The sequence below is a fragment of the Siphateles boraxobius genome, unplaced genomic scaffold (assembly GCF_051911475.1).
Source record: "Siphateles boraxobius isolate OS27281-9 unplaced genomic scaffold, OSU_SipBor_1 54, whole genome shotgun sequence".
NCBI classification, from domain to species: Eukaryota; Metazoa; Chordata; class Actinopteri; order Cypriniformes; family Leuciscidae; genus Siphateles; species Siphateles boraxobius.
In genome coordinates this window covers 2,821,364-2,842,906 of record NW_027509180.1, presented here as the reverse complement: position 1 = coordinate 2,842,906, position 21,543 = coordinate 2,821,364, and the positions used below count along the sequence as shown (strand labels likewise).

At 40.2% G+C, this 21,543-nt stretch overlaps 1 protein-coding gene and 1 pseudogene across 2 annotated transcripts in view; both read left to right on the top strand.

Annotated features, from left to right (window-relative positions):
- LOC143714394 (uncharacterized) overlaps positions 1-12,654 on the top strand; it is a 185,255-nt pseudogene extending 172,601 nt beyond the window's left edge. The window contains exon 5 of the transcript XR_013195479.1: positions 11,278-12,654. The product of XR_013195479.1 is annotated as an uncharacterized LOC143714394 (transcript). The remainder of the gene's footprint in view (positions 1-11,277) is intronic.
- Positions 25-21,543, top strand: part of LOC143714465 (uncharacterized) — a 318,540-nt gene continuing 297,021 nt past the window's right edge. Inside the window, exon 1 of the mRNA XM_077205689.1 lies at positions 25-177. The gene's annotated coding sequence lies outside the window, so the exon portion shown is untranslated. The remainder of the gene's footprint in view (positions 178-21,543) is intronic.

Genomic DNA, 21,543 nt, shown 5'->3' with positions numbered 1-21,543 from the left:
CGTCACGCCCGTTACCATAACAGTAGTTGCATGTGCTCCGGTGTATTGTAAACACAGGCGTCATTATTGCCTTATCAATTTCAGCCCGAATCAGACTTTAGTGTTTTAGAGAATATTAGTGGAGAGGAATCGAGCAGAACTTGTGCACGAACGGCTGTTACAGGACGTTTCAGAAAGGTATGTTTTTTTGTAGATGTCTCATTCCTTTTATATACGCTGTTATTGGTAAATGCTATGCTAATGCTACTGTTTATGGTACAACACGCAAATACAATTGAGGTCATACAAGCTTTTAAATTCAATATTACAATCCTCGAAGGGATTATTTGATCAGCACTCACACACACACACACACACACACACACACACACACACACACACACACACACACACACACACACACACACACACTCTCTCTCTCTCTCTCTCTCTCTCTCTCTCTCTCTCTCTCTCTCTCTCTCTCTCTCTCTCTCTCTCTCTCTCTCTCACACACACACACACACACACTCTACAAAACTATCTGTCGTCAGAATATATAGATTAAACATGAACGAATACATACAGTGAACTATAATATTTGTATTATCTGACATACATTTGACAGTAGCCTAATATATTATTTAGCCAAAAAGTGCAACAGTAACTTATTCTCAATCTAAGTAGTCCTTTAAAAACACTGTGTGCAGCCACAATATAGTGCAATAAGAGACTTGAGTAATAGAGTACACAAATAAACCTCAACTGAACAATTAAAAGGTTAGTTCACCCAAAAATGTAAATTCTGTCAGTAATTACTCACCCTTATGTTGTTCCAACCCGTAAGACTTTCATTAATCTTCGGGACACAAATTAAGATATGTTTGATGAAATCTGAGAGCTGTCTCACTCATCCATAGGCTTCTCTGTTATTGAAACTTGCCGGCACAGAAAGTTAGTAAAGGCAAAGTTTAAAATACATGCTACAGTGGCTCAACCATAAGTTTATCAAGCGACGAGAATACTTTTTGTGTTAAAAAAAGAAAAAAGAAAAAGACTTTTTCAACTCTTTTCTTCTGTGTGGGCCTCTGAGTGAGTTCACTTAAAGCAGTGGTCTTCACTATTTTTTTCATGAGAGCCGCACTGATAGGACAAAGTCAGTAGGACTTTTACAGGAAAGTATAAAAAGTTACATCCAGTCATAAATACCATGTCTGTTTATTAATGTCACCCCTGAACATTCAATATGCAATGCAATAAAAATATATTTTTTAATGATTTATCAGTCAAATTTGTAACTGAGACAAGATGATTTCCCTTAATGACAAAAAAAGCAGGATTTCCAGAATAGATTCATCCCAGAATGACATTAAGTTATTTTTTTCTACATTAGCCCCTCATGTATCTAATCATCCAAGAGCACATGCGGCGTTTAGAGCTGGAAATACCGCCATAGCTGGCAACTTGTTAGACAAGATATGTTTACATGCACAACTTTTGTTTCAAGCGGTCTGAATTCATTGTGATTGATTAATCTGAATGTATTGTAGTTTACATGAATGCTTAACATCGTGATATGATGCATGATCGGGGTGATGTGCACGTTTATAAGTCAAACGATTCAAATTGGGAATAGGTTTTTTGACATTCGCACACTGCACAAATATACAAAGTTTCCGGCTGTTGTCGCGTAATAACCATTTTCCTACATTGGTTCTTTATTTGTTTTAAACAGCAGACTTAATATCAAATTCTGGTCATAATTTGGAGACTGTGATGAACCGTTATGCCGTGACACGACGTGACACTCGTTTATACGACACTTTATTCATCAGAAGAACAGCGCGTTCACCGCGACGGACGGCGTCCTTTCAGTTTCGGTTTTCAATCGATCAAGTGAACATGTTCTCTCGATAAACCACCCCTTTCAATCCGATCAAAATTATTTGAAAATAGAGCTGACACTTTGAGTTTTTAATGGGTTATGTTATAGTCCTACTTCTTTATAAATGTTTTTATGAAATATCTGTAGTGACTGCTTGATCATATCACTGTATTATTTACCGCCATACGAGCCACAAATGAAGCCGCGCATTGAGTAACACTGACTTAAAGCAACATTATGTAACTTTTAACTTTAGCTCTCAGGGTCCCCCTACAGTTGGGAAACAGTATTGTCTTCTACTACTGTCGTAAACTCTGTCATGGTTACACGAGGGGATACACATGCATAGTTGACAAGCATTTTTTTTCAAATGCCAAAAGATCACGTAGCTCACGTTTACAAGCCAGCGTCATTACAGCTATTGGCTACTGTTTTACATAATGGATATGCTAATTCAATTTAATGTTTGTGTGCAGGTAATAGCCATATCGTCAATATTATATCAAGCTACCATAGATGAATCTGCAAATTTGAAAAATCGATTTGCATTATAGCCTGAGGCAAGACACTTTCACCAGAAAAATAAATAAACAGACATGACTATCAGCCGCAAACATTAGGATAGTCATCCTGAAAGATTATTTTGTCCGTCTAATCATGTATTATTTACTTTCAAGAATGTCCAACAGCATGACGGCAGGTCAGCATCGGTCGGGCACCCCCGCTCCTCGCTTGTCAGAGTTTGAGGAAGTGGGGGAAGTGAGGTATGCCGTAAAGCAGTTGAATTTTGTAGTTCCCGAAGTTACATAGTGCCAGTAAAAGCGATACAGACACCGTCAGGCTATGGCAGACGTGTCATTCAACCGATTGTAAGTCGATGTACCATCTCAAGGGTCTTGGAAATATATTATGAAGGTTGAAAAAACTACATAGTGCTGCTTCAAGCCCCTTTCACACAGAGATTCAGGAAAATACACGGACCCGGGATTAAAAGTGACCCGGGATTTGAACCGGTTTTGGTTCATTCACACTGCCGGTGATTTTCCGGAATCAGAGAGTGCATTGATAATAACAGATGTGTGAGATTGCGATGAACTGTCAGCTTTTTAGGAATTAGACTATTAAGGGAGCGCACTTTGGGCGCATTCAGTCATGTCAGACCATGCACGAAGTAACTGCTTGCTTTTATGTTAAATTAACAGTGGTTTGTGTGTTAATACATTTATTATTTTACTCATTATCATTTATTTTTAGACTTGTTAAAACTAGCAGAGAAGAGAATAAAAACAGTCTTCTAACCTGTGTTCTAAAATAGTCTTCTGTCTTCTTTTCTGAAATAACAGAAATAACACTTAGCATCTTTCAATAGAGCAGTTTTACAGGCTTTTATCATGTATCCTGACTCAAATAATGTGTTTCTAACAGCAAACACTCAGAATAAAGTGAGATGATCTGCTGATGATCCTGAATGGCTTGTTGAATGAGTGTTGATAGTCTGAGGGTCATCAATATTAACAGATCTGCTGAAAACACTCTTTATTTCATGACAATAGTTCCTGTTTTCACCTCATTTATTATGCTGATGTCTTCAGATCTCCTGTAAATTGACACTTGAAGCTCATTTCATTGGTGTGAATATACTGAGGGTAATTGTTGGTTTTATACAGAGATAAAGACATAAATGCTAAGATGTGTCATTTAATATTAAAACAAACTCAGTAACAGATAACTTTGATTTTTGCAGATCAGCTCCTCCCACAGCTATCACATCATCAGTGAAGCTCCTCCCACTGCAATCACATCATCAGTGAAGCTCCTCCCACAGCAATTCTCCAATAAATGCTGTAAATTCCCATCAGCTACAAGTGAAGACGAGCATGAAAGCATCAGGAAGAGCTGAAATCTGCCAAGACTGAGTTTATTAAAGAGGACAGTGAGAACACGAGTGATCCAGAACCTGCAGAATGAAACACACTGAAGATCCTGAAGAACAAAGAGGTTGGTGTTTATTCTTAGTTCATTCATGATGCTGAAGAACATTCATGTTAGAAACATTCAAGCACTTCATCACATTTAGACAAACAGGTAAACTATGAAATAGAAGAACATTTTCTTTCTTGTTTGTTTACCACAAGTGGTCAGTAAATGAAGGTTTGATAAACTCAAGGAAAGAAAATCTCTCAAGTAATGCTGTAAACTATACATGGAAGTCAGTTTGTACTGCATTACTATAATATTGAAGGTTAAAATTTACTGATTTGTATACAAACACTTAAATTACATTCAAGGATGTTTTTTATAATAATAAAGTTATACTAACTTTACAAAACTTTACTGATTGATTCAAACATGCATTAAATATCGAACATTAAAAATTATAATGCATATGTAATGTGGTGCATATATTTATCAAAATGCTCCTCTCTAGAATTCATTTTTCTAGCTGACTAACGAGTTATGGGCACTGAATATAGTTTTATTTTGTGTATGATTTATTTATAATTTTATGATACACACAGGGTTTAAAGAAAATAAGTAAACAACCAAACAAATAAATAAATGGGTATAAATAAGTAATAATAATAACAAAAAAGGTAAAGGACAAAAAGTAAAAACAAAAAAAGGTAGTAGTAAAATAAATATAAATACATCGTCATCAGCAGATAACAATGGAAAACAGAAATACTGAGACAGACCAACAAAGTATTAAGTGCACTTAAAACTGAATTCTAAACATCAATGTAAAATTACAAAGTACTATCTGGAATGGAAAGGGTTAATCAGACATTAAATATTGCAGCGTCTGTACGTATGCTAAAAAGGGCTTCCAAATTTTAGAGAACGATGCACTGGACTTATTTCAAGTTTGATGAAATACAAGGCGTCTTCAATCCACCTAGAGTGTGATGGGGGATGGAATATGGTTTTCTGAGGTAGATGTGATGTTACATGACATTGTTTACAAGATGTCTTTCCGTGGTTGAAACACTAATTAAGCGATTACATGAGACATGTTATGTGTTTAGATGAGTTTTATTGTATCTTATTACATATGTCCATTCATGTTTATTTTGAGCTGTAACTGGTATTAAAGAATATTATTAGGAGATGATCAGTTCATGTGTGCTTCTGTCACGCCACATTAAACAGCGCCAAAACGGTTTATATTTTTAGAATTTTGGAATAAAATAGACGTAATTTCAAACCGTAGACTTTGTTTCATATCAAAAGTAAAAAAGCATAAAGATTATTGTTGATTTATTGGATGGGATGTGCGCTACAATGTTCCGTTCATTCATCAACTGAAAACAGGATGGACTAATCGATTCTTGGGATTCTTGCGAAAATCAATAATTTTTTACCCAGCTCTAATAAACAGTAAACTGTATTAAGTAAAAAAGCTTTTCAGAATCCCAGAATGGCTGACAGTGATGTAAACATAACCTATTTATCGGTTTTCCTGTCACTAAAGAACACTAGCCAGAAGAGTCTCCGAGTCTCTCCTCAGATTTCAAGCACATTCCAGTGAGGAGGAGAGCGACTCCCCATCACTAGACACCAAACTTTCTTTATATGTGGTCGAGTGGTTATTTGTGGGCTCACCGATGTATTCGATTTCTCTTAATACATCAAATAAGTAAGCTTAACCAGGGTTTTTCCTGGGTCAAAAATGGTCTTCGGTGGTGGCCGACAGACACAGTCATCCTTTCTTGCCCTCTTTTCAATTTAACTAATAGTCATGAATAAAATTCAATTGTAAATACTGTAGTTTAATTAAGGCTAAATCTTGCTAACCATGTAGGCTACTCTTACTAAAAAAAAGTGGGTTAGCACACTTACGTTCTTATTTTAAGAAGTCTTCTGAGTAAATTATTTGTTTGAAACACTTTACAATATGAGTGGTTCTCAACCGGTGGGGTGCGGACACTCTCCCGGGGGGGCTCGAGTAGGCTACAGAATGGGAGAGAAAGAAAAAAAAACACGAACATTCCCCCCATGTTGAAATGCAAGTGGTTGGACTATTATAACTCAAACAAATCATCCTCCTGGCGACTTTTTTTGTCAAAAGCGACTAGCGACAAATCTAGCGACTTTTACTGGTGTTATCGGAGACTTTTGTGGTGTTCTCTCTCTACTTGTTCTTTCAGTTAAACATGCGCCCTGTCACAAGCGCAGCAGTTCATCTACATTACTCACCAATCAAATAAGACTTTGGTGGGACAAAAATTAGCTTTGGTGGCCGCCAAAAAAAATTAAATGCAGGAAAAACCCTGTTGACCAGAGTTCTCATGGGGAGAAGAGTTTATTGAAGGTAGTAGTGTAGCACAGTTCTTCAACAGCGATGTTAGCATGTCGGCCTTCTAATAATCTTAACCCAGTTGATAAAGGTTACAAATACATCTGACTAAAGTGAATTAGAAACAAACAATCCTTCAATTGGTAAAGGTTTGGCCATTTGCTTTGTGAACACACACAAATCATGGACATAATTAAAAAAGATTAAATGGTACATTTCATCTAGTGGAAGCTCATTGTTGAAATATCAACCTCAAAATTGTAACACTGCTTGTTTAGATTCATTGCGTTGATTTTCTCACAGTTTTAGAGAGATTTGTTTTTTGTAAAATACATATTAATGCCATATCCTGCATGGCCATATTCTACATCCCTTAATCCCATGCCATACCTAAACTTAAACGCTAAAAAAACACCTCACTTACTATTAATAAGAAGTAAATTAGGAGTTTATTGAGTCAAAAGTTGTAGTTAATAGTGAATGTGTTCCCCATACTTGAGGTGTTACCCATATTTCATCTACAAATATTTTATGTGCATTTTTCATAACAATAAACAAATTTTTAACAACTTTTTTCATTCACTTTTTTAAAACCTTTTTTTGTACATACAGTACAAAATAGATTATTTTGTATGTAGCCTATTAAATCTCCTGCTGTTTATGATGTCATCTGTTATAATAAACAACAGTTAAGATGAAAAAGAAAAACAGTTCTTGAATTGAAAACGTTATGGAACTGTTGTATATGTTTAATGTTTTTATTACATTAGTTCCCTATCAAGGCTACGGAACTTCGACATTACGGATGTCGTATATGGGAACTCCTCTCATCCTTCACTTTCGCTGAAATCTTCTAGGCTAACGCCAGCAGAGCTGGCCAATTGACGCAAAATATGCAAATACTGAAACCTCGTAGCAGTAATAAGCAAGTGCAGCGTCAATTACCTTCAGAATCTCTCTCTTCACGCTCAAATCGTGTGCTAGAAAGCTGATACTCCACTAACAACTTTAGGATTATTTCGCCGTCGTTGAAGTTGCGCCGAGATACTTGCACTGTCTCCTGCATCCGATGGCAACTACCTGCAAGCTGTACTCGGGCCCCATCGTGCCCCCCGACGCGCACCTGTTCTGCGTCGCGTGTATGGGGCTGGCCCATGCTGAGTCAGCCCTCAGGGACGGAGGGTCCTGCGACCTCTGCGCGGACATGTCTCAAATGCTCGGTTTGAGAGTGAACGTCCAGAAAAGTGTGCTCACACCGAGCCAGACATCATTCCTGGGAGTGTGTTTGGATTCAGTGAGAATGAGAGCGCGCCTCTCCCCCGAGCGAGCGGAGGCTCTGAGTTCTTCTCTCGGTCTCTTCAGACCTGGCAGGCTCGTCCCACTGAAAGAGTTTCAGAGGCTGCTGGGACGGATGGCAGCGGCTTCTTCGGTGTGTCATCTGGGGCTGCTGCATATGAGACCGCTGCAACACTGGCTAAAAGCACGCGTTCTCCCGAGCGAGTGGTATTCTGGCCACAAGCGCATTATGGTCACCTGCGGATGCGCCTGCGCCCTGGCCCCGTGGAGGAACCCAGATCTCTTCAGCTCAGGCATCCTTATGGGCGTAGTGACACGGCGCGTGGAGGTCCTGACGGACGCTTCGTCCACCCGATGGGGAGCCGTCTGCTTGGGAAAGCCCGCCTCGGGTCGGTGGTCAGGGATCAGATGGAGTGGCACATAATTCGTTTGCAACTAGAAGCGGTCTCTCTAGCTCTCAAAGCTTTCCGGTCTCGGCTGGAGCAGCAGCATGTGCTGATTCGGACCGACAACACTTCCGTGGTCTCGTACATAAATCGCCAAGGCGGTGTACATTCCAGAGCCCTATTCAGGCAGGCAGAATCCCTTCTGCTGTGGGCGGACCGGTTTTTCCTCTCGCTGAGAGCGGCTCACATCCCCGGCGTTCTGAATCGCGGGGCGGATATGCTCTCGAGAAGTGGGATTCCCCAAGCGGAGTGGAGGCTTCACCCCGGGACGGTTCAGCTGATATGGAATTGTTTCGGCAGAGCGGAGGTCGACCTCTTTGCGACGAGTGAGAAGTCGCATTGTCAGATTTTCTTCTCGCTGTCTCATTCCCCCCGGGAGGTGGACGCGCTGACTGCGCGATGGCCGAGAGTCGGTCTCTATACTTTTCCTCCGGTAAAAATTTTGCCCATGGTGTCTTGCAAAATCAGGGAGGAGAAGGCGGCGGTGACTCTGGTAGCCCCGAACTGGCCGAATCAGCCCTGGTTCGCGGATTTGGTAGAGTTACTGGCAGGACAGCCATGGGAGATTCCGCTCAGGAAGGACCTTCTGTCTCAGGCCACCGGAACGATCTGGCATCCCAACCCCGGGCTGTGGAGCCTCCATGTGTGGCCGCTGCAGGGTAGCTGAGCGGGCGGGACGCGCTGCACTCGCGAGTTTTGAATACCATCGCGGAGGCGTGAGCCCCGTCCACCAGGCGCCTGTATGCTCTGAAGTGGGGTGTGTTCTCGAAATGGTGTCAGGATGTCGGTATAGACCCAGCGAACTGCTCTGTGTCGGATATTCTACGCTTCCTTCAGTACAGGATGGATGAAGGGAGCCTACCATCCACTCTGAAGGTATATGTGGCCGCTATTGCCGCGTTTCACCCCCCTATTGACGGACAGTCTATCGGTAGACATGCGTCGTGACACGGTTCCTCAAGGGAGCTTGGAGATTATGCCCTGCACGGCCGCCTTCGGTGTCGCCGTGGGATTTAACGTTGGTCTTGGAGGCTTTGTCGCGACCGCCTTTCGAGCCCTTAGCTTCGATTGCCATTAAGGAGCTATCGTTTAAAACAGCACTGCTTCTCGCTTCAGTGAAGCGGGTTGGTGATTTACAGGCTTTCTCTGTAAGTGAAGATTGTATTCGCTTTGGACCGGGAAACTGCAATGTAATTCTCAGACCGAGGCCGGGTTACGTTCCTAAGTCGCTCAATACCCCGTTCAGAGCGCAGATTGTTTCTCTGCCTGCCCTTTCCACTGAGCCATCAACCTCTCAGGATTCGGTTGCTCAGAGTGCTATTTGCCCAGTCAGAGCGCTCCGAGAATACATTTCTCGCTCGGCCGCTTTTCGACAATCGGACCAGCTGTTTGTGTGCTTTGGTGGGTGCAACAAGGGATGGGGGGTCTCTAAACAGAGGCTTGCTCACTGGATTGTGGACGCTATTGTTTTGGCTTATGATTGCCTGGGGCAGGAATGCCCCCTTAACGTCAAGGCCCATTCGACTAGAGCGATTGCCTCCTCGTGGGCTTGGACTAAGGGTATGTCTATTCAGGATTTATGTCTTGCGGCTGGCTGGTCTTCTCAGAACACGTTTGCCAGGTTTTACAAGTTGGATTTGCCCTCTGTAGCGTCTCGAGTGCTTTCGGTGAGTTGATTGCACACACAGCATTGAATAGAGCTGCTCTGCGCTTTGCTTATGAGTTGTTCTGTGTGCTATTTGTGTGTTTGTACTGTTGTCACCGCTATGCGTTGCCCTTCTCTTACTGTTGTTATTGCCCTGTTTCGACAGTGCAAACTTCCCCCGGTTATACTGCTCGGGATATGCAAATTCTGGCAGTGTTTTGTGAGCTTGTGATTGGTCCCTTTGGGCCTATCAGAGGTTAGAGGTTCGCTATTGTTCAATGTTGGCCTATCGGATGCTCGCATACTGGGGTGGGTGGTCTTGGTATTGGGTCTGTTGTCAGTGGTTGTTTGGCTGCCACGGCGGGATTCTATACAGTTCCCATATACGACATCCGTAATGTCGAAGTTCCGTAGCCTTGATAGGGAACGTCTCCGGTTACTTTCGTAACCTCTGTTCCCTGAAAGGCAAGGAACAAGACATTACACTCGCCGCCGTGTTCGCTATTGATTTAGCATTCTTGTTCGATTCTGAAGGTAATTGACGCTGCACTTGCTTATTACTGCTACGAGGTTTCAGTATTTGCATATTTTGCGTCAATTGGCCAGCTCTGCTGGCATTAGCCTATAAGATTTCAGCGAAAGTGAAGGATTAGAGGAGTTCCCATATACGACATCCGTAATGTCTCGTTCCTTGCCTTTCAGGGAACCGAGGTTACGAAAGTAACCGGAGACGATAATTGTGTCATTGATCAAATATTTTAATAGTTCTCTTGACAGAAACATGGGATTTGTACCAATAATGTTTATGTTCATATGTTCCTCATTCATGGAGATTTTCAGGCACATGGCTCACTTTATGTTCTTTCAGTTTATAATCATATTTCTCTCTTTGAATTTTGATTTACTGAAAATGCAATTAAACTTTTTTTCTTTCATTTCAGATCTGATGGTAGTGAAGGAGGAGAGTGAAGAACTGAGTGAAGTGAAGGAGGAGAGAGAAGAACTGAGTGAAGTGAAGGAGGAGAGTGAAGAACTGAGAGAAGTGAAGGAGGAGAGTGAAGAACTGAGTGAAGTGAAGGAGGAGAGTGAAGAACTGAGAGAAGTGAAGGAGGAGAGAGAAGAACTGAGTGAAGTGAAGGAGGAGAGTGAAGAACTGAGAGAAGTGAAGGAGGAGAGAGAAGAACTGAGTGAAGTGAAGGAGGAGAGTGAAGAACTGAGTGAAGTGAAGGAGAGCGAAGAACTGAGAGAAGTGGAGGAGAAACATCATGTCAAACCTGGAGAACAACTTTTGAGTCGCTCAAAGACTAAAAATATTTTTTTAAAGAAAACAAGAGCCAAGAAATCTTTCACCTGCACTCAGTGTGGAAAGAGTTTCACAGACAAACATGATCTTGAGATTCACATGAGAGTTCACACCGGAGAGAAGCCGTTCACATGTAATCAATGTGGAAAGAGTTTCACAAGCAAACAAAATCGGGAGATTCACATGAGAGTTCACACCGGAGAGAAGCCGTTCTCATGTAATCAATGTGGAAAGAGTTTCACAAGCAAACAAAATCGGGAGATTCACATGAGAGTTCACACTGGAGAGAAGTCGTTCTCATGTAATCAGTTTGGAAAGAGTTTCACATGCAAACAAAATCGGGAGATTCACATGAGAGTTCACACCGGAGAGAAGCCGTTCTCATGTGATCAATGTGGAAAGAGTTTCACATGCAAACAAAATCGGGAGATTCACATGAGAGTTCACACCGGAGAGAAGCCGTTCACCTGCACTCAGTGTGGAAAGAGTTTCACAGCCAAACATAGCCTTGAGATTCACATGAGGATCCACACTGGAGAGAACCCATTCACATGTAATCAATGCGGAAAGAGTTTCACAAAAAAACAAAATCTTGAGCGTCACATGAGAGTTCACACCGGAGAGAAGCCATTCTCTTGTGATCAATGTGGAAAGAGTTTCACAAGCAAACAAAATCGGGAGATTCACATGAGAGTTCACACTGGAGAGAAGTCGTTCTCATGTGATCAGTGTGGAAAGAGGTTCACATGCAAACAAAATCGGGTGATTCATATGAGAGTTCACACCGGAGAGAAGCCTTTCACATGTGATCAGTGTGGAAAGAGTTTCACAGCCAAGCATAGTCTTGAGATTCACATGAGGATCCACACTGGAGAGAAGCCGTTCTCATGTAATCAATGTGGAAAGAGTTTCACAAGCAAACAAAATCGGGAGATTCACATGAGAGTTCACACTGGAGAGTCGTTCTCATGTGATCAGTGTGGCAAAACATTTCTTTTGGCATCAAACCTGAAGACACACCTGACAGTTCATACGAAGGAGAAGCCACATTCATGTTCTGTGTGTGGAAAGAGTTTTTCGCTGCTGAAATCTTTACAAAGACATCAGAAAACTCACACTGGTGTAAGAGAGTACATGTGCTTTGAGTGTGAGGAGACTTTTACTACAGCTGAACATTTAAAACGGCACCAGAGAGTTCACACTGGAGAAAAACCTTACAAGTGTTCACACTGTGACAAGAGATTCAAACGGTCAGAACATCTGAAAAGACATGCGAGGATCCACACTGGAGAGAAGCCACACACTTGTGATCAGTGCAGGAAGAGTTTCACTAATAAAAGTCACCTAAAGATACACATGAAGATCCATACAGTGGAGAAACCACATCAACACAGTCTGTGATCACAGTTATGTAGTTCATCTTTATGTGCTGAGCAACAAAATCTCTTCTGTGTAAGTTAGTCACAGTCAAATATCTCTTCTCCACCTATAGTTGGCGCTGTTTCACTGTGGCTGCTGTTGAATCATCCAGGTTGTGAATGAGATCGAAACCTGATGTGATGGTGTGTACAGTAGTAAATAGTAGCGCTATATAAATTCCTCATTCATTCATTAGTTTCTAAACAGCCAGGATAAGAAATGGACATTTTGTTATTTAATTGGTTTCTGTTAACTGACAATGCATAAAACCTTTAATAAAAGAGCACCACAAAACAATATCGTTTACTATATCAAACTGTATTCATGTTTATTAGCATTTATGTAACTCGTGTTCAACCCAACATAAATGTGTGATCTAAAAAATCAGTCTGTTTTTGACATGTGATTTGTCTGTTCCCTTTCAAAAGCTGCAATCGATGTTGCGCTGCTTAGCGCATTGGGAACGTCTTTAATCGTGAATAATTCTATTCTATCAAAACTTTGCACTGAATCAATGTTACCATGCTATCTGGGCTGTAACTCATCATCACCTTATTTTTGACAAGATGGCGCCAGTGTGTGTGGCCGGCCGTCCGTCGCTGTCAAATTTGTTTGAATTTTTTTCTGTTTGTGCCACTGTTTATACAAAATATTGTCTCTCTGCTGGTCTACGATTGCCAAACGCTGTTTGATCTTCGATTCTCTGTGTGATGATTCATCAAATATGATCAGGGTGGACAGAAAGCTTTTCTCCCTCCTTTACTGTCAGAGATACCTGCTCACCTCCAACACAATCTGCCACCTCTTCCCCGGAGAGTAGGCCTATATGCTTTTATACTAGAGCTATAACACTACATATTAACGTTATACATATATAATAATCAATGAAATCTACATCATTCTAAGTTATTTATATTTAAGGGTATTCGTTTTTCGGGAATTTTTATCTCGATGTTTTACACTACATTGACTAGAGTTAACGTAGCCTAATCATCTAACGTTATCCATCCTCAATAGCGACGAAGAAACCGCTTGACTTACCGTTCATGTTTGACCGAAAGTAGTAAACCGTTCGTTATCTGTAGTTTACTTATATCGACATCAGACTCTGATTAGCCAACTCGTTTTTTTGTCGCTACCTTCTTACTGTACTTGCTAGTTGCTACTCATACAAACGACAAATACACCACCCGTAGTCCGTAGATGTTCCTCAACTGTCGCAAGTTTTAGTTTATTTTGCGCTGGCCAGTGTGGACACTGACACCTACTGGCGTGCATGCAGCATCATGCAAAATTAAAGGTTACAGTTGAGTAGCCTAACGGATGCGACTGTTCATGCGCTATTCGTAGTAACGTCTGATTTATTCGTTGTGTTTCCTAGGATGGGCAGTTTGCGTGATCAACAACACTGGCATTACATTTTTTAACATTCAGTGGCTTATATGCCACTCATAGGCTAATGATGTGTCACAAACTGACATGTTTGAGGAAAAAAAATACTTTAAAACGTTTAATTTATTTAAAAAACATCACTAAAATAGGCAATTTATATAGGCTTTTGTTTCACAATAACGTCAGTATAGCTGCTCAGGTCAGCTCATTTGTCAGTCACTACTGTCACAAAACGGCAAACAGTTCCGCGACAGTGTCAGTGTGTCGCGATAATGTCTGTGTCATGACTGGCACATGCCAATAATGTCAGTGACATGTCACTATCCACTGGCACATGCCAATAATGTCAGTGACATGTCACTATCCACTGGCACATGCCAATAATGTCAGTGACATGTCACTATCCACTGGCACATGCCAATGGAGACCGGATGTGCCAATATGCATAGTGACATGTGCCATTGGCATCTGCGCGCCAGATGCCCATGTCACTTAATGTTAATACCGCCTCTCCTCCTCAAACGAAAGCAATGCTGTGTACATTGGATGCATCGAGGGGCGACGCTACACAACAAATTACCAACAGTAAACTGATCGCCCGCGCTCTGTTTCTGACGCACTTCAAGTACTCGCTGGGCGGGGGAAGATTGATGCGCCGGACCGGAGTCGGGGGACTTAGTTAAGTTTTTGTGGAGTTTTTTTGCGTTATTTTGTAGTATTTTGAATTAATGTTTTTAAAATAGTATTAGTAAAAAAAAAATCTAAAAAAAAATTCACTCGTTCACTCATTTTGGAGCCCCTATTGAGTGGCGCCCCTAGCATTGGCCTATTCCGCCTATACCACGGGCCGGCCCTGCAGCTAGAGTTAATTTTGATTGATTCACTTCCGGCGAAATTATCATTTGTTATTAAATTAGGGGCCACTAAGACGACGCCGTTCTCTCTAAACAGACTTTAAACGCGAACCTGTGATAAACGCTGTGATGGCGTTCACATGCGCATTAAGAACTGATTCTATAGTTATGTGCGTTTTAATATACAGTATGTGCGCGGGTTTGTAATTCCCTACAAACTATGCCTAAACAAACTACTTGTTTTGCCTATAAATTTGATAAAGAATTTTGTTTTATTTTATCACTTCGGGGTATGTACGCGAACCGGATTTTCCCCATTTAGAGTGGGAAAGGGATCCTCCATAGGGAGAGGCTAGTTGGCACTTCAGCACTGCATTGTCATCGGGTCCAGGCAAAAGTCCATTTACATTTATTCATTTAGCTGACGCTTTTATCCAAAGCGACTTACAATTGCTAGATATGTCAGAGGTCGCACGCCTCTGGAGCAACTAGGGGTTAAGTGTCTTGCTCAGGGACACATTGGTGTCTCACAGTGGATTCGAACCCGGGTCTCTCACACCTAAGGCATGTGTCTTATCCACTGCGCCATCACCACCCTTCGTCAGATCTGGATACGGCTTGGATCCGGCAGGCTGCGGGAAAACCTCGGGATAAACAAAGACACTAAAATTAGTGTAGATGCCATTCTTCTTATGACGTAACGAGTACATCAGGATTTAAGGGAAGTGTTCACAGTTCCGGCTGACCTAATCTAAGCAGACTAATATTGAATTATAGAAGTCTATAGAGTGTTATGTGAATGCTAGGTCAAAGAGATGTGTTTTTAGTCTAGCTTTGAACTGACAGAGTGTGTCTCCTTCCCGGACAATGTTAGGAAGATTGTTCCAAAGTTTTGGTGCTAAATAGGAAAAGGATTGTTAGGCCGTCTAATTCGATCCAATGGTGGTATTCGAATTAGCAGTGTAGGTCTCACGTGTTCCGTCTTTTCTCATGGCAAAGGGATTTTTGGTTAAATGCAATACATTTCTCATATGTATTAACTCGTTATTTCATCTGACTCCATAAATGAAAAGGGTTTTAATGATATCCGTGTATCATTAAATGTGAGAGAATGTTTTACTATTCTTTTAAACTCTTGAATGAAAATAATGTCAAGGCCAATTAGAATAATCAAAATCACAATTTAATATGTCAGGTAAATGTATCATAACAATTTCATAATCAATGCAAAACATCAAATGCTCTAGAACAAAGAGGAAAAATGTTTACCTGACAAAGACATACATGAATGCTGAGTCTCTGCGACCCTCATCATTCACGGGCTGATCTGAGATACAGAAAAGGCCCCGAGCTCTCGCTGCGTTTCATTATATACACAGACCTCATTTCAAATCTAAACATCATCCACAGTGGAAATTTACCTGTAAGTCACCATTTGCTAGCAGTGGAAAATTAGCATTCAGTCAAATGGTCAGAAGGTGTTAACTCAAAGACACACCCTCCAGTGTGGAAGATATTTCTAAACTTCATAAGAACTTTATTACCTCTTGGTTTACTTCTTTGGGAATAAGACATTTGTACCAGTCGCACCGAGACATTTCAAATAATACCAAACATGTATGATAATCATTCACTTTAAACCATTTAGATTCTTGTGTGAGTTTGGGAGATCTCTGCCAGGATGAAGAATGGGGAGAGAAATGTAGATTAGGATGAGGGAGGTGAGACCTTCGTCTCAATAGTGCATGAGGGGGAGTTCACATGTCAATTTCCTTTGTTTTCTCAGAGAGTGGCCGTCTCTTAAAGTCCTTCCAGTTTTTCCAGTCTTACAGGATCTACCGCCAGCAGTCGATTTTGATATTCTAGGTATTATCAACTGGCCGGAATTTTAAGATTGCAATAGACGTGAAGGACTATAATGCGTTAAGAGCTCGCTCAAGTATTGGGGAGCTAAACCATTTAGTGCTTTGTAAGTAATCAACAATATTTTAAAATGTATACAATGTTTAATAGGGAGCCAATGCAGTGTTGACAGAACCGGGCTAATATGGTCATATTTCCTGGTTCTGGTAAGAACTCGAGCTGCTGCGTTTTGAACTAGCTGTAGTTTGTTTATTAAGCGTGCAGGGCAACCACCCAGTAGAGCATTACAATAATCTAGTCTTGATGTCATTAACGCATGAACTAATTGTTCTGCATTTGTTAATGAGAGCATATGGCGTAATTTAGATATATTTTTAAGATGGAAAAAAACGGTTTTACAGACACTAGACACGTGACTTTCAAATGAAAGATTGGTATCAAAGAGCACACCCAGGTTCCTAACTGACGACGAAGACTTAACAGAGCAGCCATCAAGTGTTAGACAGTATTCTAGGTTATTACGTGTGGAATTTTTTTCCCAATAATTAGAATCTCTGTTTTTTCAGAATTTAGTGGTAGGAAATTACTAGTCATTCAATTTTTGATATCAACTATGCATTCCGTTAATTTTGTGAATTGGTAAGTTTCGTTAGGTTTTGAAGAACTATAGAGCTGAGTATCATCGGCATAACAGTGAAAGCTAATGCCATGTTTCCTAATGATATCTCCTAATGGACATAAATTGTATCCACCTCTAAATAAATGATATTACAATTGCTATTGGTTCCAATATTGCAGTTCCAATAGTTAGGCGGCTAGAAATGCCAAAGAATCTGACAACATTAGATGCTTGTCTTGTGATGATGATTTCATCATCATCATCATCATCATCATCATCATCATCATCATCATCATCATCATCGAGCTGATAACATCAATGGTTCTACAAACACACAGTTACAGCAGCCAAAGAAAAGCTAAAGTAAGAATAAAGGGGACCGAGAGCCCAACTAAAGCAAACGCTGATCTCCACAATGGTGACGCTTCAAATGAAACAAATATCAAAATCTAAACGTCTGCTAATTCTCACTAAGATCATCTGACAGCAATAGTCAAAGGAATTATGTCTAAATGAGACCATAAATTATGTAAAAACTATGTCCACAATGACCACATTTGAACTAGTTTTTAACGTTGTACGAAGAGGGTCCATGAACGTCCAGATCGGACGTGCAGAACACGTCAAAAAAAGACGACATAAAAACTTTCATTCTGGCTCCTCAGTGGACGTCTTTACAACGTCCGACTTTTGTGACAAAGACTTTAAAAAGACGTCTTTTGGACATCATTTTGCTCAGTGGGCGGTAGAATCACAGTGCTGCTGTCAATATTGTAAATCTAACTCAGAGATTAGAATATAAATGAGCTCAGTGATTCAGGTCAAATAAAACTAAAGCATACACTGATCACCATAACAAATGATGATTTAAGTTGTGTGATTTTCTCCTTCAGTGATTCTGCTTGTTAACATCAGGTGTCTTCAATAATGCTCAATTAATCACTTCATTATCTCATTAACTTCAACACTGCTGCAGTGTTCATTTAACACTCATAATTTAACACTTTAACGCTCTTGAGTGTGGAGCCAAATAAAATCCCATGAGAGTTTAGCACTGGAGTTTATGTCGTTCCTTTTAAAAACTTGTATAAACCTGATTGTGGCAAAGTCCATCTCTGCTCATTTGGAAATAAAGAACAGGCGATAGATTTAATATAGCTAATAGCTAATACTGCTTTCCCGTCCGAGTAAAACATACAAAATGACAAGCTGCAATGTGAGGATTGTAAGAATTTGGTCTTTAGAATGTATTTATTCATGTTTTAGGAAGTATTTTCCTGCGCTGAACTTTCTGCAGTTTCTGCAGACAGTAATGGCGACGGGGTCTGAAACTCCTCCTGGTAAGAGAAGATCCCACAGGATTTATTAAAATATGACATGGGAGGGAATGTCTTTTTGTTCGAACGAAAAACCTTTGAAATATAATATAGGAATCTCAATAGACTACATGTTTATCATTCCTTATTACCAATAAATCAACACATCTGCATAAAACCCGTTGCAGGAAACGCAAACTCACCAGGAGTCAAGCTGATGTTCAAGTTAGTCTGAATCACAATTAGGGAAATTAGAGAGAATTCGGGCATAATCATTAATAACTGAGTGTGGAGCTTCTCTTCTTCTGCAGTTCTGCTGCGTCATCAGCCTTAAGCCACGCCCATTACTAGTGCTAAAGCATGATGTGATAATGAAACTGAAAGAAAATCTGATCATAAACCACACACCCATAGTCAGAGGTGGGTAATCCAGGGGCCAACGAGTAAAAGTCCAGCCATATGTTTATTCCACCCATGAACTCAGTCAGCTGATTTCACTAATTAGTTCTGTCTCCTGTCTGAATTAGCAAATCCAGGCGATTGAAACGAAATACTGAGGAGGACTTTTACTTTCTGAACTTGGACTTTACACCTCTGGCCACATGTCAGCCAAGAGTAAAGAAATAAACCAGAACTGGACCTTATCGTAGCCAAAAAATCTGTGTATATTAAATATGGAGTAATTTTAGATGAAATCAAGAAAAGAAGAGAAAAGAAGACATTGAATCTGTGAAGATCTCAGCAGAGGAGGATTAAACAACTCCACAAACAGCATTACCAGCTTCACTTATTACTTACTTTATTTCTGTCAGACGTCTGCAGAAGTTTTATTGAGAATTAACAGAGGTTTAACTCTGTTTCATTTGAAGTCACCATAACAGAGATTAGCATTTTCATTAGTTGGTCTCTTAACTCTTGATATGTATTTTGTCTTTTTTGGCTGCTGTGACAGTGTGCGTGTTAAACACATTTGCAGCAGCAAAGAAAGCTGCAGTGACATGCGATCAGGTGATGATGGTTTTATAATAATCATGATATAGACTGATTCACTGAGGTATTTTAATCTAACAATCACAATAGCTAGCATTGGTGCTGTTCCAGAAAGATGTTGTCTCTTGTCTTAATGCCATCTTTTATCGGAACAGACATATAGTGACATTAAGAGTGTGGGCTTTGCCACAAAAATGATTTTGACACAATAAGATCAAAGAAATGTCTTATAAAATGATACAGCGTTGCTATCCCACAAAATCTTTTTTACAAAGGTTTATTTCTGACGACTTTAATGTATATTTCTCCTCTGTGGTCTCCAAACTGAAGATTTATCTCATTTATTTTGGTATTTGTGAGTATACGAAGAATTTGTGGTATAATAATATTTTTTGTGGTACAATTCCCTAAATCTCATTGAAATATGAAAATGTTATTCTGGGTTATACACATTGCGAAAGACAACAGTCCGATTATTTTTATCTACTCAATCTTATTTTGTTTCTCGCCAAATGTTTTGTACACAAATGTAAATATTATAAGTGTAAGCCTTTCTTTTAGCTCTTTCTAGAAGAGTTAAAACAGTTTCTGATTTATGATTTAAAGACTGGGAATCTTTTTAAAAGGTATAGTATATATGGCATATAAAATATTATCAGAGGCAGGTAATCGTTTCTCTCTGTCTGACACATGATACATAATACATAGAAATCTCTTGGCAAAAGTATCTGGTGTAGCTTCTGTGAATCAAACATTAACAGGAGAAGCATGATTTTCAAATCTACACCTTTCTGCATCTGACTCTCCCTTCACTTCAAGTTTAAAGTTTTATTAATTCCCTTGGGGCAATTCGTTCTGGCTACATAGGTGGTTCACATAGACAACACAATACATTTAAATACTAGGCACAAGGTACATAATGCAAAGGATGCGTGCCGCCTCTATTATTTTATGTGCCGTCCTCAACACTTGCTGTTCAGAGAAATGTAAGACTACGTAATGGAATACCAACAATTTTTAAACACATTTTTGAACAATACCTTGCAGACGATTTTGTTCTTCATAGAGGGTGAAAAAGAACAAAATGATTACCAACATCACAGAAACACAGTAATTAATGTTTCCTGCATTAATTCATTTGCCAGACATTGAAGGAACATTTATTTTTTGTTGTGCTATGTTGCTTCATTTTACTTTGTGGTTCTTTAAGTCAGGAAAATATAACAAACTAACTATAGTAAATGATTTCTAAAATATGCTCAGTGTGTCACAATTAAAGGGCTCACAACATGGATTATGCTTATTTATTTAGTATGTTCCTTAGTAATGTTGCGCCTGATAGCGAGGCTTTGAAGCTTGTGTGGAGAACGTCTGGTTCTTCCAGTCGGATCTCTGTATCCGGGCTTGTGTTGTTTTAGTGAAGGGACATTCGAAGCCTCGTTTGATTGCAGTGCTTCGAGAAGGGTTAGGACTCGGCCTGAAGACACTGGAAGAAATATTGTTTATAAACTTCCTCTTCTCTCTGTCCAGTCCATATTAATCACTTTCACCCTCTTTTTATCTTTTGTCTTAACAACTCCATCATTCCTGTCTGTTCAACAAAAGCACTCCACACTCACACGATTATGAAACAACAAAACTTCAAAGAACTCATTTGTTTATTTATTTATTTATACGTGTTCATGTGTGTATATGTTAATATATCATGAACAATGTAACACATTTTGGACCTGTCAGACTCCTGAGGATTTCTGTTCTGCACAATATTTCATTGACCAGCAGGAGTCGCTGTGTGCTTTCAAACCCTCGAGAAATCAACCACTTTTACACACATCAGGCTGGAAAGCTTCAAATCTTCATGAAGCTTCATCTCGTCATAACTACCTTCAGGTTCTCTTAGCTCAACACTTATACGGCATATTCACAAATTTGCTGTGACACTTCACATGAGAGTATCTGCTAAAAAATTAGTTCTGCCATTCCCCCTGTGCACTTCAGCGCTATAAAGAGAGATAAAGTTCCCTGAAAGAGCATTATACACGTGTGACACTGCGTCTGTTTCAAGATGTCGTTCCTCCCGTGTGTTTCTGGATGCGGTGGTTTCCTGGCGCCGGCTGATGGTCACGATCGTTGCCTTGTGTGTTTGGGCATTACACAGACTGAGCTAGAGTTCGTGGTTCAGTGATGTTCAGTGAAGATGATCATCTCTGTGTTACGCTCCAGACTCCAATACCTCAGGAAA